This window comes from Schistocerca gregaria, chromosome 6, assembly GCF_023897955.1.
Source record: "Schistocerca gregaria isolate iqSchGreg1 chromosome 6, iqSchGreg1.2, whole genome shotgun sequence".
NCBI lineage: Eukaryota > Metazoa > Arthropoda > Insecta > Orthoptera > Acrididae > Schistocerca > Schistocerca gregaria.
Window position 1 is genome coordinate 26,308,225 of NC_064925.1, and position 18,151 is coordinate 26,326,375.

Genomic DNA, 18,151 nt, shown 5'->3' on the forward strand with positions numbered 1-18,151 from the left:
CTGGTGGCATTCTGTAATCTGTGGACTAACAGAGTGTTGATGAAACACAGAAATTGCATCGGGATTGAATGCAATAGTCAATATTCCCACTTTCCTCCATGGGAGTAATGTCTCAAACAGTCTACGCTTTGATCGTCCCCTGGAAGACCAGTAGTAATTTCCGACGCACATCTGATGGCATTCTGTAATCTGTGGACTATCAGAGTGTTGATGAAACACAGAAATTCCATCGGAATTGAATACAACAGTCACCATGCGCACTTTCCTCCATGGGAGTAATGTCTCAAACAGTCTACGATTGTATCGTTCATTGGTTGACCAGTAGTAGTTTCCGATGCACATCTGGAGGCATTCTGTAATCTGTGGACTATCAGAGTGTTGATGAAACACAGAAATTGCATCGGGATTGAATACATCAGTCACCATGCGCACTTTCCTCCACGGGAGTGATATCTCAAACAGTGTACGCTTTGATCGTTCCCTGGAATACCAGTAGTAGTTTCCGATGCACATCTGGTGGCATTCTGTAATCTGTGGACTATCAGATTGTTGATGAAACAGAGAAATTGCATCAGGATTGCATACAACAGGCACCATGCGCACTTTCCTCCATGGGAGTAATGTCACAAACAGTCTACGCTTTGATCGTTCCCTGGAAGACCAGCAGTAGTTTCCGATGCACATCTGGTGGCATTCTGTAATCTGTGGACTATCAGAGTGTTGATGAAACAAAGAAATTCCATTGGGATTGAATACAACAGTCACAATGCGCACTTTCCTCCATGGGAGTAATGTCTCAAACAGTCTACGATTGGATCGTTCATTGGTTGACCAGTAGTAGTTTCCGATGCACATCTAGAGGCATTCTGTAATCTGTGGACTATCAGAGTGTTGATGAAACACAGAAATTGCATCGCGATTGAATACAACAGTCACCATCCGCGCTTTTCTCCATCGGAGTAATATCTGAAACAGTCTACGCTTTGATCTTTCCCTGGAATACCAGTAGTAGCTTCCGATGCACATCTGGAGGCATTCTGTAATCTGTGGACCTACGAAGTGTTGATGAAGCACAGAAATTGCATCCGGAGTGATAACATCAGTCACAATCCTCCCTTTCCTACATGGGAGTAGCGTCTGAAACAGTCTACGCTTTGATCGTTCACAGGAAGACGTGTAGTAGTTTCCGATGCACATCTGGAGGCAATCTGTAATCTGTGGACTATCAGAGTGTTGATGAAAATCAGAAATTGCATCGAGATTGAATACAACAGTCACCATGCGCACTTTCCTCCATTTGAGTAACGTCTCAAACAGTCTACGTTTTGATTGTACCCTGGAAGACTAGTAGTAGTTTTCGATGCACATCTGGAGGCATTCTGTAATCTGTGGACTATCAGAGTGTTGATGAAACACAAAATTGCATCGCAATTCAATACAACAGTCACCATCCGCGCTTTTCTCCCTCGGAGTAATATCTGAAACAGTCTACGCTTTGATCGTTCCCTGGAAGACCAGTAGTAGTTTCCGATGCACATCTATAGGCATTCTGTAATCTGTGGACCTTTAAAGTGTTGATGAAACACAGAAATTGCATCGGGAATGAATACATCAGTCACAATCCGCCCTTTCCTACATGGGAGTAATGTGTGATACAGTCTACGCTTGGATCGTTTCCAGGAAGACCAGTAGTAGTTTCCGATGCCTATCTGGTGGCATTCTGTAATCTGTGGACTATCTGAGTGTTGATGAAACACAGAAATTGCATCGGGATTGAATACAACAGTCTCCATGCGCACTTTCCTCCATGGGAGTAATTCTCAAACAGTCTACGCTTTGATCGTGCCCTGGAAGACCAGTAGTAGTTTCCGATGCACATCTGGTGGCATTCTGTAATCTGTGGACTATCAGAGCGTTGATGAAACACAGAAATAGCATCGGGAATCAATACAACAGTCACCATGCGCACTTTCCTCCATGGGAGTAATGTCTCAAACAGTCTACGCTTTGATCGTTCCCTGGAAGACGAGTAGTAGTCTCCGATGCACACCTGGTGGCATTCTGTAATCTGTGGACTGTGAGAGTGTTGATGAAACACAGATATTGCATCGGGTTTGAATACAACAGTCACAATGCACACTTTCCTCCACGGGAGTGATATCTCAACAGTCTACGCTTTGATCCTTCCCTGGAATACCACTAGTAGTTTCCGATGCACATCTGGTGGCATTCTGTAATCTGTGTACTATCAGAGTGTTGATGAAACACAGAAATAGCATCGGGATTGAATACAACAGTTACCATGCGCACTTTCCTCCATGGGAGTAATGTCTCAAACAGTCTACGCTTTGATCGTTCCCTGGAAGACCAGTAGTAGTCTCCGATGCACACTTGGTGGCATTCTGTAATCTGTGGACTAACAGAGTGTTGATGAAACACACAAATGTCATCGGGATTGAATACAACAGTCAATATTCGCACTTTCCTCCATGGGAGTAATGTCCCAAACAGTCTACGCTTTGATCGTCCCCTGGAAGACCAGTAGTAGTTTCCGATGCACATCTGGTGGCATTCTGTAATCTGTGGACTATCAGAGCGTTGATGAAACACAGAAATAGCATCGGGATTCAATACAACAGTCACCATGCGCACTTTCCTCCATGGGAGTAATGTCTCAATCAGTCTACGCTTTGATCGTTCCCTGGAAGACCAGTAGTAGTCTCCGATGCACACCTGGTGGCATTCTGTAATCTGTGGACCAACAGAGTGTTGATGAAACACAGAAATTGCATCGGGATTGAATACAACAGTCAATATTCGCACTTTCATCAATGGGAGTAATGTCTCAAACAGTCTACGCTTTGATCGTCCCCTGGAAGACCAGTAGTAATTTCCGACGCACACCTGGTGGCATTCTGTAATCAGTGGACTATCAGAGTAATGATGAAACACAGAAAGAGCATCGGGATTGAATACAAAAGTCACCATGCGCACTTTCCTATATGGGAGTAATGTCTCAGACAGTCTACGATTTGATCGTTCTCTGAAAGACCAGTAGTAGTTTCCGATGCACATCTGATGGCATTCTGTAATCTGTGGACTATCAGAGTGTTGATGAAACACAGAAATTCCATCGGGATTGAATACAACAGTCACCATGTGCACTTTCCTCCATGGGAGTAATGTCTCAAACAGTCTACGGTTGGATCGTTCATTGGTCGACCAGTAGTAGTTTCCGATGCACATCTGGAGGCATTCTGTTATCTGTGGACTATCAGATTGTTGATGAAACACAGAAATTGCATCGGGATTGAATACAACAGTCACCATGCGCACTTTCTTCCATGGGAGTAATGTTTCAAACAGTCTACGCTTTGATCGTTCCCTGGAAGACCAGTAGTAATTTCCGATTCACATCTGGAGGCATTCTGTAATATGTGGACTATCAGAGTGTTGATGAAACACAGAAATTGCATCGCAATTCAATACAACAGTCACCATCCGCGCTTTTCTCCCTCGGAGTAATATCTGAAACAGTCTACGCTTTGATCGTTCCCTGGAAGACCAGTAGTAGTTTCCGATGCACATCTATAGGCATTCTGTAATCTGTGGACCTTTAAAGTGTTGATGAAACACAGAAATTGCATCGGGAATGAATACATCAGTCACAATCCGCCCTTTCCTACATGGGAGTAATGTGTGATACAGTCTACGCTTGGATCGTTTCCAGGAAGACCAGTAGTAGTTTCCGATGCCTATCTGGTGGCATTCTGTAATCTGTGGACTATCTGAGTGTTGATGAAACACAGAAATTGCATCGGGATTGAATACAACAGTCTCCATGCGCACTTTCCTCCATGGGAGTAATTCTCAAACAGTCTACGCTTTGATCGTGCCCTGGAAGACCAGTAGTAGTTTCCGATGCACATCTGGTGGCATTCTGTAATCTGTGGACTATCAGAGTGTTGATGAAACACAGAAATTGCATCGGGATTGAATGCAATAGTCAATATTCCCACTTTCCTCCATGGGAGTAATGTCTCAAACAGTCTACGCTTTGATCGTCCCCTGGAAGACCAGTAGTAATTTCCGACGCACACCTGGTGGCATTCTGTAATCCGTGGACTATCAGAGTAATGATGAAACACAGAAATAGCATCGGGATTGAATACAAAAGTTACCATGCGCACTTTCTTATATGGGAGTAATGTCTCAGACAGTCTACGATTTGATCGTTCTCTGAAAGACCAGTAGTAGTTTCCGATGCACATCTGATGGCATTCTGTAATCTGTGGACTATCAGAGTGTTGATGAAACACAGAAATTCCATCGGAATTGATTACAACAGTCACCATGCGCACTTTCCTCCATGGGAGTAATGTCTCAAACAGTCTACGATTGGATCGTTCATTGGTTGACCAGTAGTAGTTTCCGATGCACATCTGGAGGCATTCTGTAATCTGTGGACTATCAGATTGTCGATGAAACACAGAAATTGCATCGAGATTGAATACAACAGTCACCATGCGCACTTTCTTCCATGGGAGTAATGTCTCAAACAGTCTACGCTTTGATCGTTCCCTGGAAGACCAGTAGTAATTTCCGATTCACATCTGGAGGCATTCTGTAATATGTGGACTATCAGAGTGTTGATGAAACACAGAAATTGCATCGCAATTCAATACAACAGTCACCATCCGCGCTTTTCTCCCTCGGAGTAATATCTGAAACAGGCTACGCTTTGATCGTTCCCTGGAAGACCAGTAGTAGTTTCCGATGCACATCTATGGGCATTCTGTAATCTGTGGACCTTTAAAGTGTTGATGAAACACAGAAATTGCATCGGGAATGAATACATCAGTCACAATCCGCCCTTTCCTACATGGGAGTAATGTGTGATACAGTCTACGCTTGGATCGTTTCCAGGAAGACCAGTAGTAGTTTCCGATGCCTATCTGGTGGCATTCTGTAATCTGTGGACTATCTGAGTGTTGATGAAACACAGAAATAGCATCGGGAATCAATACAACAGTCACCATGCGCACTTTCCTCCATGGGAGTAATGTCTCAAACAGTCTACGCTTTGATCGTTCCCTGGAAGACGAGTAGTAGTCTCCGATGCACACCTGGTGGCATTCTGTAATCTGTGGACTAACAGAGTGTTGATGAAACACAGAAATTGCATCGGGATTGAATGCAATAGTCAATATTCCCACTTTCCTCCATGGGAGTAATGTCTCAAACAGTCTACGCTTTGATCGTCCCCTGGAAGACCAGTAGTAATTTCCGACGCACACCTGGTGGCATTCTGTAATCCGTGGACTATCAGAGTAATGATGAAACACAGAAATAGCATCGGCATTGAATACAAAAGTTACCATGCGCACTTTCTTATATGGGAGTAATGTCTCAGACAGTCTACGATTTGATCGTTCTCTGAAAGACCAGTAGTAGTTTCCGATGCACATCTGATGGCATTCTGTAATCTGTGGACTATCAGAGTGTTGATGAAACACAGAAATTCCATCGGAATTGAATACAACAGTCACCATGCGCACTTTCCTCCATGGGAGTAATGTCTCAAACAGTCTACGATTGGATCGTTCATTGGTTGACCAGTAGTAGTTTCCGATGCACATCTGGAGGCATTCTGTAATCTGTGGACTATCAGATTGTCGATGAAACACAGAAATTGCATCGGGATTGAATACAACAGTCACCATGCGCACTTTCTTCCATGGGAGTAATGTCTCAAACAGTCTACGCTTTGATCGTTCCCTGGAAGACCAGTAGTAATTTCCGATTCACATCTGGAGGCATTCTGTAATATGTGGACTATCAGAGTGTTGATGAAACACAGAAATTGCATCGCAATTCAATACAACAGTCACCATCCGCGCTTTTCTCCCTCGGAGTAATATCTGAAACAGGCTACGCTTTGATCGTTCCCTGGAAGACCAGTAGTAGTTTCCGATGCACATCTATAGGCATTCTGTAATCTGTGGACCTTTAAAGTGTTGATGAAACACAGAAATTGCATCGGGAATGAATACATCAATCACAATCCGCCCTTTCCTACATGGGAGTAATGTGTGATACAGTCTACGCTTGGATCGTTTCCAGGAAGACCAGTAGTAGTTTCCGATGCCTATCTGGTGGCATTCTGTAATCTGTGGACTATCTGAGTGTTGATGAAACACAGAAATAGCATCGGGAATCAATACAACAGTCACCATGCGCACTTTCCTCCATGGGAGTAATGTCTCAAACAGTCTACGCTTTGATCGTTCCCTGGAAGACGAGTAGTAGTCTCCGATGCACACCTGGTGGCATTCTGTAATCTGTGGACTAACAGAGTGTTGATGAAACACAGAAATTGCATCGGGATTGAATGCAATAGTCAATATTCCCACTTTCCTCCATGGGAGTAATGTCTCAAACAGTCTACGCTTTGATCGTCCCCTGGAAGACCAGTAGTAATTTCCGACGCACATCTGATGGCATTCTGTAATCTGTGGACTATCAGAGTGTTGATGAAACACAGAAATTCCATCGGAATTGAATACAACAGTCACCATGCGCACTTTCCTCCATGGGAGTAATGTCTCAAACAGTCTACGATTGGATCGTTCATTGGTTGACCAGTAGTAGTTTCCGATGCACATCTGGAGGCATTCTGTAATCTGTGGACTATCAGAGTGTTGATGAAACACAGAAATTGCATCGGGATTGAATACATCAGTCACCATGCGCACTTTCCTCCACGGGAGTGATATCTCAAACAGTGTACGCTTTGATCGTTCCCTGGAATACCAGTAGTAGTTTCCGATGCACATCTGGTGGCATTCTGTAATCTGTGGACTATCAGATTGTTGATGAAACAGAGAAATTGCATCAGGATTGCATACAACAGGCACCATGCGCACTTTCCTCCATGGGAGTAATGTCACAAACAGTCTACGCTTTGATCGTTCCCTGGAAGACCAGCAGTAGTTTCCGATGCACATCTGGTGGCATTCTGTAATCTGTGGACTATCAGAGTGTTGATGAAACAAAGAAATTCCATTGGGATTGAATACAACAGTCACAATGCGCACTTTCCTCCATGGGAGTAATGTCTCAAACAGTCTACGATTGGATCGTTCATTGGTTGACCAGTAGTAGTTTCCGATGCACATCTAGAGGCATTCTGTAATCTGTGGACTATCAGAGTGTTGATGAAACACAGAAATTGCATCGCGATTGAATACAACAGTCACCATCCGCGCTTTTCTCCATCGGAGTAATATCTGAAACAGTCTACGCTTTGATCTTTCCCTGGAATACCAGTAGTAGCTTCCGATGCACATCTGGAGGCATTCTGTAATCTGTGGACCTACGAAGTGTTGATGAAGCACAGAAATTGCATCCGGAGTGATAACATCAGTCACAATCCTCCCTTTCCTACATGGGAGTAGCGTCTGAAACAGTCTACGCTTTGATCGTTCACAGGAAGACGTGTAGTAGTTTCCGATGCACATCTGGAGGCAATCTGTAATCTGTGGACTATCAGAGTGTTGATGAAAATCAGAAATTGCATCGAGATTGAATACAACAGTCACCATGCGCACTTTCCTCCATTTGAGTAACGTCTCAAACAGTCTACGTTTTGATTGTACCCTGGAAGACTAGTAGTAGTTTTCGATGTACATCTGGAGGCATTCTGTAATCTGTGGACTATCAGAGTGTTGATGAAACACAAAATTGCATCGCAATTCAATACAACAGTCACCATCCGCGCTTTTCTCCCTCGGAGTAATATCTGAAACAGTCTACGCTTTGATCGTTCCCTGGAAGACCAGTAGTAGTTTCCGATGCACATCTATAGGCATTCTGTAATCTGTGGACCTTTAAAGTGTTGATGAAACACAGAAATTGCATCGGGAATGAATACATCAGTCACAATCCGCCCTTTCCTACATGGGAGTAATGTGTGATACAGTCTACGCTTGGATCGTTTCCAGGAAGACCAGTAGTAGTTTCCGATGCCTATCTGGTGGCATTCTGTAATCTGTGGACTATCTGAGTGTTGATGAAACACAGAAATTGCATCGGGATTGAATACAACAGTCTCCATGCGCACTTTCCTCCATGGGAGTAATTCTCAAACAGTCTACGCTTTGATCGTGCCCTGGAAGACCAGTAGTAGTTTCCGATGCACATCTGGTGGCATTCTGTAATCTGTGGACTATCAGAGCGTTGATGAAACACAGAAATAGCATCGGGAATCAATACAACAGTCACCATGCGCACTTTCCTCCATGGGAGTAATGTCTCAAACAGTCTACGCTTTGATCGTTCCCTGGAAGACGAGTAGTAGTCTCCGATGCACACCTGGTGGCATTCTGTAATCTGTGGACTAACAGAGTGTTGATGAAACACAGAAATTGCATCGGGATTGAATGCAATAGTCAATATTCCCACTTTCCTCCATGGGAGTAATGTCTCAAACAGTCTACGCTTTGATCGTCCCCTGGAAGACCAGTAGTAATTTCCGACGCACACCTGGTGGCATTCTGTAATCCGTGGACTATCAGAGTAATGATGAAACACAGAAATAGCATCGGGATTGAATACAAAAGTCACCATGCGCACTTTCTTATATGGGAGTAATGTCTCAGACAGTCTACGATTTGATCGTTCTCTGAAAGACCAGTAGTAGTTTCCGATGCACATCTGATGGCATTCTGTAATCTGTGGACTATCAGAGTGTTGATGAAACACAGAAATTCCATCGGAATTGAATACAACAGTCACCATGCGCACTTTCCTCCATGGGAGTAATGTCTCAAACAGTCTACGATTGGATCGTTCATTGGTTGACCAGTAGTAGTTTCCGATGCACATCTGGAGGCATTCTGTAATCTGTGGACTATCAGATTGTTGATGAAACACAGAAATTGCATCGGGATTGAATACAACAGTCACCATGCGCACTTTCTTCCATGGGAGTAATGTCTCAAACAGTCTACGCTTTGATCGTTCTCTGGAAGACCAGTAGTAATTTCCGATTCACATCTGGAGGCATTCTGTAATATGTGGACTATCAGAGTGTTGATGAAACACAGAAATTGCATCGCAATTCAATACAACAGTCACCATCCGCGCTTTTCTCCCTCGGAGTAATATCTGAAACAGTCTACGCTTTGATCGTTCCCTGGAAGACCAGTAGTAGTTTCCGATGCACATCTATAGGCATTCTGTAATCTGTGGACCTTTAAAGTGTTGATGAAACACAGAAATTGCATCGGGAATGAATACATCAGTCACAATCCGCCCTTTCCTACATGGGAGTAATGTGTGATACAGTCTACGCTTGGATCGTTTCCAGGAAGACCAGTAGTAGTTTCCGATGCACATCTGGTGGCATTCTGTAATCTGTGGACTATCAGAGTGTTGATGAAACACAGAAATTGCATCGGGATTGAATACAACAGTCACCATGCGCACTTTCTTCCATGGGAGTAATGTCTCAAACAGTCTACGCTTTGATCGTTCCCTGGAAGACCAGTAGTAATTTCCGATGCACATCTGGTGGCATTCTGTAATCTGTGGACTATCAGATTGTTGATGAAACAGAGAAATTGCATCAGGATTGCATACAACAGGCACCATGCGGACTTTCCTCCATGGGAGTAATGTCACAAACAGTCTACGCTTTGATCGTTCCCTGGAAGACCAGCAGTAGTTTCCGATGCACATCTGGTGGCATTCTGTAATCTGTGGACTATCAGAGTGTTGATGAAACAAAGAAATTCCATTGGGATTGAATACAACAGTCACCATGCGCACTTTCCTCCATGGGAGTAATGTCTCAAACAGTCTACGATTGGATCGTTCATTGGTTGACCAGTAGTAGTTTCCGATGCACATCGGGAGGCATTCTGTAATCTGTGGACTATCAGAGTGTTGATGTAACACAGAAATTGCATCGCGATTGAATACAACAGTCACCATCCGCGCTTTTCTCCATCGGAGTAATATCTGAAACAGTCTACGCTTTGATCGTTCCCTGGAATACCAGTAGTAGCTTCCGATGCACATCTGGAGGCATTCTGTAATCTGTGGACCTACAAAGTGTTGATGAAGCACAGAAATTGCATCCGGAGTGAATACATCAGTCACAATCCTCCCTTTCCTACATGGGAGTAACGTCTGAAACAGTCTACGCTTTGATCGTTCCCAGGAAGACGTGTAGTAGTTTCCGATGCACATCTGGAGGCAATCTGTAATCTGTGGACTATCAGAGTGTTGATGAAAATCAGAAATTGCATCGAGATTGAATACAACAGTCACCATGCGCACTTTTCTCCATGGGAGTAACGTCTCAAACAGTCTACGTTTTGATTGTACCCTGGTAGACTAGTAGTAGTTTTCGATGCACATCTGGAGGCATTCTGTAATCTGTTGACTATCAGAGTGTTGATGAAACACAGAAATTCCATCGGGATTGAATTCAACAGTCGCCATGCGCACTTCCCTCCATATGAGTAATGTCTCAAACAGTCTACGATTTGATCGTTCCCTGGAACACCAGTACTAGTTTCCGATGCACATCTGGTGGCATTCTGTAATCTGTGGCCTAACAGAGTGTTGATGAAACACAGAAATTGCATCGGGATTGAATACAACAGTCAATATTCGCACATTCCTCCATGGGAGTAATGTCTCAAAGGGTCTACGCTTTCATCGATCCCTGGAAGACCAGTAGTAATTTCCGATGCACATTTGGTGGCATTCTGTAATCTGTGGACTATCAGAGAGTTGGTGAAACACAGAAATAGCATCGGGATTGAATACAACAGTCACCATGCGCACTTTCCTCCATGGGAGTAATGTCTCAAACAGTCTACGGTTGGATCGTTCCCTGGAAGACCAGTAGTAGTTTCCGATGCACATCTGGTGGCATTCAGTAATCTGTGGACCATCAGAGTGTTGATGAAAATCAGAAATTGCATCGATATCGAATACAACAGTCACCATGAGTACTTTCCTCCATGGGAGTAATGTCTCAAACAGTCTACGTTTTGATTGTTCCCTGGAAGACCAGTAGTAGTTTTCGATGCACATCTGGAGGCATTCTGTAATCTGTGGACTATCAGAGTGTTGATGAAACACAGAAATTCCATCGGGATTGAATACAACAGTCACCATGCGCACTTTCCTCCATGGGAATAATTCTCAAACAGTCTACGCTTTGATCGATCCCTGGAAGACCAGTAGTAGTTTCTGATGCACATCTGGTGGCATTCTGTAATCTGTGGACTGTCAGAGTGTTGATGAAACACAGAAATTCCATTGGGATTGAATACAACAGTCACCATGCGCACTTTCCTCCATGGGAGTAATGTCTCAAACAGTCTACGCTTTGATCGTTCCCTGGAAGACCAGTAGTAGTCTCCGATGCACACCTGGTGGCATTCTGTAATGTGAGGACTAACAGAGTGTTGATGAAACACAGAAATTGCATCGGGATTGAATACAATAGTCAATATTCGCACTTTCCTCCATGGGAATAATGTCTCAAACAGTCTACGCTTTGATCGTCCCCTGGAAGACCAGTAGTAATTTCCGACGCACACCTGGTGGCATTCTGTAATCTGTGGACTATCGGAGTGTTGATGAAACACAGAAATAGCATCGGGATTGAATACAACAGTCACCATGCGCACTTTCATTCATGGGAGTAATGTCTCAGACAGTCTACGATTTGATCGTTCTCTGAAAGACCAGTAGTAGTTTCCGATGCACATCTGATGGCAATCTGTAATCTGTGGAGTATCAGAGTGTTGATGAAACACAGAAATAGCATCGGGATTCAATAGAACAGTCTCCATGCGCACTTTCCTCCATGGGAGTAATATCTGAAACAGTCTACGCTTTGATCGTTCCCTATATTACCAGTAGTAGTTTCCGATGCACATCTGGAGGCAATCTGTAATCTGTGGACCATCAGAGTGTTGATGAAACATAGAAATTGCATCGGGATGGAGTACAACAGTCACCATCCGCACTTTCCTCCATGGGAGTAATTCTCAAACAGTCTACGCTTTGATCGATCCCTGGAAGACCAGTAGTAGTTTCCGATGCACATCTGGTGGCATTCTGTAATCTGTGGACTATCAGAGTGTTGATGAAACACAGAAATTGCATCGGGATTGAATACAACAGTCACCATGCGCACTTTCCTCCATGGGAGTAATGTCTCAAAGAGTGTACGCTTTGATCGTTCCCCGGAAGACCAGTAGTAATTTCCGATGCACATCTGGTGGCATTCTGTAATCTGTGGACTATCAGAGAGTTGGTGAAGCACAGAAATAGCATCGGGATGAATACAACAGTCACCATGCGCACTTACCTCCATGGGACTAATGTCTCGAACAGTCTACGCTTTGATCGTTCCCTGGAAGACCAGTAGTAGTTTCCGATGCACATCTGGAGGCATTCTGTAATCTGTGGTCTATCCGAGTGTTGATGAAACACAGAAATTGCATCGGGATTGAATACAACAGTCACCATGCGCACTTTCCTCCATGGGAGTAATGTCTCAAACAGTCTACGGTTTGATCGTTCCCTGGAATATCAGTAGTAGTTTCCGATGCACATCTGGAGGCATTCTCGAATCTGTGGACTATCAGAGTGTTGATGAAACACAGAAATAGCATCGGGATTGAATACAACAGTCACCATGCGCACTTTCCTCCATGGGAGTAATGTCTCAGACAGTCTACGATTTGATCGTTCTCTGAAAGACCAGTAGTAGTTTCCGATGCACATCTGATGGCATTCTGTAATCTGTGGAGTATCAGAGTGTTGATGAAACACAGAAATAGCATCGGGATTCAATAGAACAGTCACCATGCGCACTTTCCTCCATGGGAGTAATATCTGAAACAGTCTACGCTTTGATCGTTCCCTATATTACCAGTAGTAGTTTCCGATGCACATCTGGAGGCATTCTGTAATCTGTGGACCTTCAAAGTGTTGATGAAACACAGAAATTGCATCGGGATTGAATACAACAGTCACCATCCGCACTTTCCTCCATGCGAGTAACATCTGAAACAGTCTACGCTTTGATCGTTCCCTGGAAGACCAGTAGTAGTTTCCGATGCACATCTGGTGGCATTCTGTAATCTGTGGACTGTCAGAGTGTTGATGAAACACAGAAATTGCATCGGGTTTGAATACAACAGTCACCATGCGCACTTTCCTCCATGGGAGTAATGTCTAAAACAGTCTACGCTTTGATCTTTTCCTGGAAGACCAGTAGTAGTTTCCGATGCACATCTGGTGGCATTCTGTAATCTGTGGACTGTCAGAGTGTTGACGAAACGCAGAAATTGCATCGGGTTTGAATACAACAGTCACCATGCGCACTTTCCTCCATGGGAGTAATGTCTAAAACAGTCTACGATTTGATCGTTCTCTGAAAGACCAGTAGTAGTTTCCGATGCACATCTGATGGCATTTTGTAATCTGTGGAGTATCAGAGTGTGGATGAAACACAGAAATAGCATCGGGATTCAATAGAACAGTCACCATGCGCACTTTCCTCCATGGGAGTAATATCTGAAACAGTCTACGCTTTGTTCGTTCCCTATATTACCAGTAGTAGTTTCCGATGCACATCTGGAGGCATTCTGTAATCTGTGGACCTTCAAAGTGTTGATGAAACACAGAAATTGCATCGGGATTGAATACAACTGTCACCATCCGCACTTTCCTCCATGCGAGTAACATCTGAAACAGTCTACGCTTTGATCGTTCCCTGGAAGACCAGTAGTAGTTTCCGATGCACATCTGGTGGCATTCTGTAATCTGTGGACTGTCAGAGTGTTGATGAAACACAGAAATTGAATCGGGTTTGATTACAACAGTCACCATGCGCACTTTCCTCCATGGGAGTAATGTCTAAAACAGTCTACGCTTTGATCTTTCCCTGGAAGACCAGTAGTAGTTTCCGATGCACATCTGGTGGCATTCTGTAATCTATGGACTTTTAGAGTGCTGATGAAACACAGAAATTACATCGGGATTGAATACAACAGTCACCATGCGCACTTTCCTCCATGGGAGTAATGTCTCAAAGAGTGTACGCTTTGATCGTTCCCTGGAAGACCAGTAGTAATTTCCGATGCACATCTGGTGGCATTCTGTAATCTGTGGACTATCAGAGAGTTGGTGAAGCACAGAAATAGCATCGGGATGAATACAACAGTCACCATGCGAACTTATCTCCATGGCACTAATGTCTCAAACAGTCTACGCTTTGATCGTTCCCTGGAAGACCAGTAGTAGTTTCCGATGCACATCTGGTGGCATTCTGTAATCTGTGGACTATCAGAGTGTTGATGAAACACAGAAATTTCATCGGGATTGAATACAACAGTCACCATGCGCACTTTCCTCCATGGGAGTAATGTCTCAAAGAGTGTACGCTTTGATCGTTCCCTGGAAGACCAGTAGTAATTTCCGATGCACATCTGGTGGCATTCTGTAATCTGTGGACTATCAGAGAGTTGGTGAAGCACAGAAATAGCATCGGGATGAATACAACAGTCACCATGCGAACTTACCTCCATGGGACTAATGTCTCAAACAGTCTACGCTTTGATCGTTCCCTGGAAGACCAGTAGTAGTTTCCGATGCACATCTGGAGGCATTCTGTAATCTGTGGACTATCCGAGTGTTGATGAAACACAGAAATTGCATCGGGATTGAATACAACAGTCACCATGCGCACTTTCATCCATGGGAGTAATGTCTCAAACATTGTACGGTTTGATCGTTCCCTGGAATATCAGTAGTAGTTTCCGATGCACATCTGGAGGCATTCTCTAATCTGTGGACTATCTGAGTGTTGATGAGACACTGATATTAAATCGGGATTGAATACAACATTCACCATCCGCACTCTCCTCCTTGGTGGTAATGTCTGAAACAGTCTACGTTTTGATCGTTCCCAGGAAGACCATTAGTAGTTTCCGGTGCACATCTGGAAGCATTCTGTAATCTGTGGACCTTCAAAATGTTGATGAAACACAGAAATTGCATCGGGAGTGAATACAACAGTGACCATCCGCACTTTCCTCCATGGGAGTAACGTAAGAATCAGTCTACGCCTTGATCGTTCCCAGGAAGACGTGTAGTAGTTTCCGATGCACATCTGGAGGCAATCTGTAATCTGTGGACTATCAGAGTGTTAATGAAAATCAGAAATTTCATCGAAATTGAATACAACAGTCACCATGCGCACTTTTCCCCATGCCAGTAACGTCTCAAGCAGTCTACGTTTTGATTGTTCCCTGGAAGACTAGTAGTAGTTTTCGATGCACATCTGGAGGCATTCTGTAATCTGTGGACTATCAGAGTGTTGATGAGACACAGAAATTCCAACGGGATTGAATACAACAGTCGCCATGCGCACTTCCCTCCATGGGAGTAATGTCTCAAACAGTCTACGATTTGATCGTTCCCTGGAACACCAGTACTAGTTTCCGATGCACATCTGGTGGCATTCTGTAATCTGTGGCCTAACAGAGTGTTGATGAAACACAGAAATTGCATCGGGATTGAATACAACAGTCAATATTCGCACATTCCTCCATGGGAGTAATGTCTCAAAGGGTCTACGCTTTGATCGATCGATTGAAGACCAGTAGTAATTTCCGATGCACATTTGGTGGCATTCTGTAATCTGTCGACTACCAGAGTGTTGGTGAAACACAGAAATAGCATCGGGATTGAACAGTCACCATGCGCACTTTCCCCCATGGGAGTAATGTCTCAAACTGTCTACGCTTTGATCGTTCCCTGGAAGACCAGTAGTAGTTTCCGATGCACATCTGGTGGCATTCTGTAATCTGTGACCATCAGAGTGTTGATGAAAATCAGAAATTGCATCGACATTGAATACAACAGTCACCAAGAGTACTTTCCTCCATGGGAGTATTGTCTCAAACAGTCTACGTTTTGATTGTTCCCTGGAAGACCAGTAGTAGTTTTCGATGCACATCTGGAGGCATTCTGTAATCTGTGGACTATCAGAGTGTTGATGAAACAGAGAAATTGCATCGGGACTGAATACAACAGTCAATATTCGCACTTTCCTCCATGGGAATAATTCTCAAACAGTCTACGCTTTGATCGATCCTTGGAAGACCAGTAGTAGTTTCTGATGCACATCTGGTGGCATTCTGTAATCTGTGGACTATCAGAGTGTTGATGAAACACAGAAATTGCATCGGGATTGAATACAACAGTCACCATGCGCACTTTCCTCCATAGGAGTAATGTCTCAAACAGTCCACGCGTTGATCGTTCCCTGGAAGACCAGTAGTGGCATCCGATGCAAAACTGGTAACATTCTGTAATCTGTGGACTATCAGAGTGTTGATGAAACGCAGAAAATGCATCGGGATTAAATACAACAGTCACCATGTGCACTTTTCTCCACGTGAGTGATATCTCAAACAGTCTACGCTTTGATCGTTCCCTGGAATACCAGTAGTAGATTCCGATGCACATTTGGTGGAATTCTGTAATCTGTGGACTATCAGAGTGTTGATGAAAAACAGAAATAGCATCGGGATTGAATACAACAGTCACCATGCGCACTTTTTCCATGGGAGTAATGTCTCAAATATTCTACGATTTGATCGTTCCCTGGAAGACCAGTAGTAGTCTCCGATACACATCTCCTCCATGGGAGTAATGTCTCAAACAGTCTACGATTGGATCGTTCATTGGTTGACCAGTAGTAGTTTCCGATGCACATCTGGAGGCATTCTGTAATCTGTGGACCATCAGAGTGTTGATGAAAACCAGAAATTGCATCGGTATTGAATACAACAGTCACCATAAGTACTTTCCTCCATGGGAGTAATGTCTCAAACAGTCTACGTTTTGAATGTTCCCTGGAACACCAGTAGTAGTTTTCGATGCACATCCGGAGGCATTCTGTAATCTGTGGACTATCAGAGTGTTGATGAAACACAGAAATTCCATCGGGATTGAATACAACAGTCACCATGCGCACTTTCCTCCATGGGAATAATTCTCAAACAGTCTACGCTTTGATCGATCCCTGGAAGACCAGTAGTAGATTCTGATGCACATCTGGTGGCATTCTGTAATCTGTGGACTATCAAAGTGTTGATGAAACACAGAAATTCCATTGGGATTGAATACAACAGTCACCATGCGCACTTTCCTCCATGGGAGTAATGTCTCAAACAGTCTACGCGTTGATCGTTCCCTGGAAGACCAGGATCGATAGGATAGTTCATTAGTTGACCAGTAGTAGTTTCCGATGCACATCTGGTAGCATTCTGTAATCTGTGGACTAACAGAGTGTTGATGAAACACAGAAATTGCATCGGGATTGAATACCACAGTCACCATGCGCACTTTCCTCCATGGGAGTAATGTCTCAAAGAGTGTACGCTTTGATCGTTCCCTGGAAGACCAGTAGTAATTTCCGAAGCACATCTGGTGGCATTCTGTAATCTGTGGACTATCAGAGAGTTGGTGAAGCACAGAAATAGCATCGGGATGAATACAACAGTCACCATGCGCACTTACCTCCATGGGACTAATGTCTCAAGCAGTCTACGCTTTGATCGTTCCCTGGAAGACCAGTAGTAGTTTCCGATGCACATCTGGAGGCATTCTGTAATCTGTGGACTATCCGAGTGTTGATGAAACACAGAAATTGCATCGGGAATGAATACAACAGTCACCATGCGCACTTTCATCCATGGGAGTAATGTCTCAAACAGTCTATGCTTAGACCGTTCCCTGGAAGACCAGTAGTAATTTCCGATGCACATCTTCAGTCATTCTGTAATCTGTGGACTATCAGAGTGTTGATGAAACACAGAAATTGCATTGGGATTGAATACAACAGCCACAATGCGCAGTTTCCTCCATGGGAGTAATGTCTCAAACAGTCTACGGTTTGATCGTTCCCTGGAATATCAGTAGTAGTTTCCGATGCACATCTGGAGGCATTCTCTAATCTGTGGACTATCAGAGTGTTGATGAGACACTGATATTGAATCGGGATTGAATACAACATTCACCATCCGCACTCTCCTCCTTGGTGGTA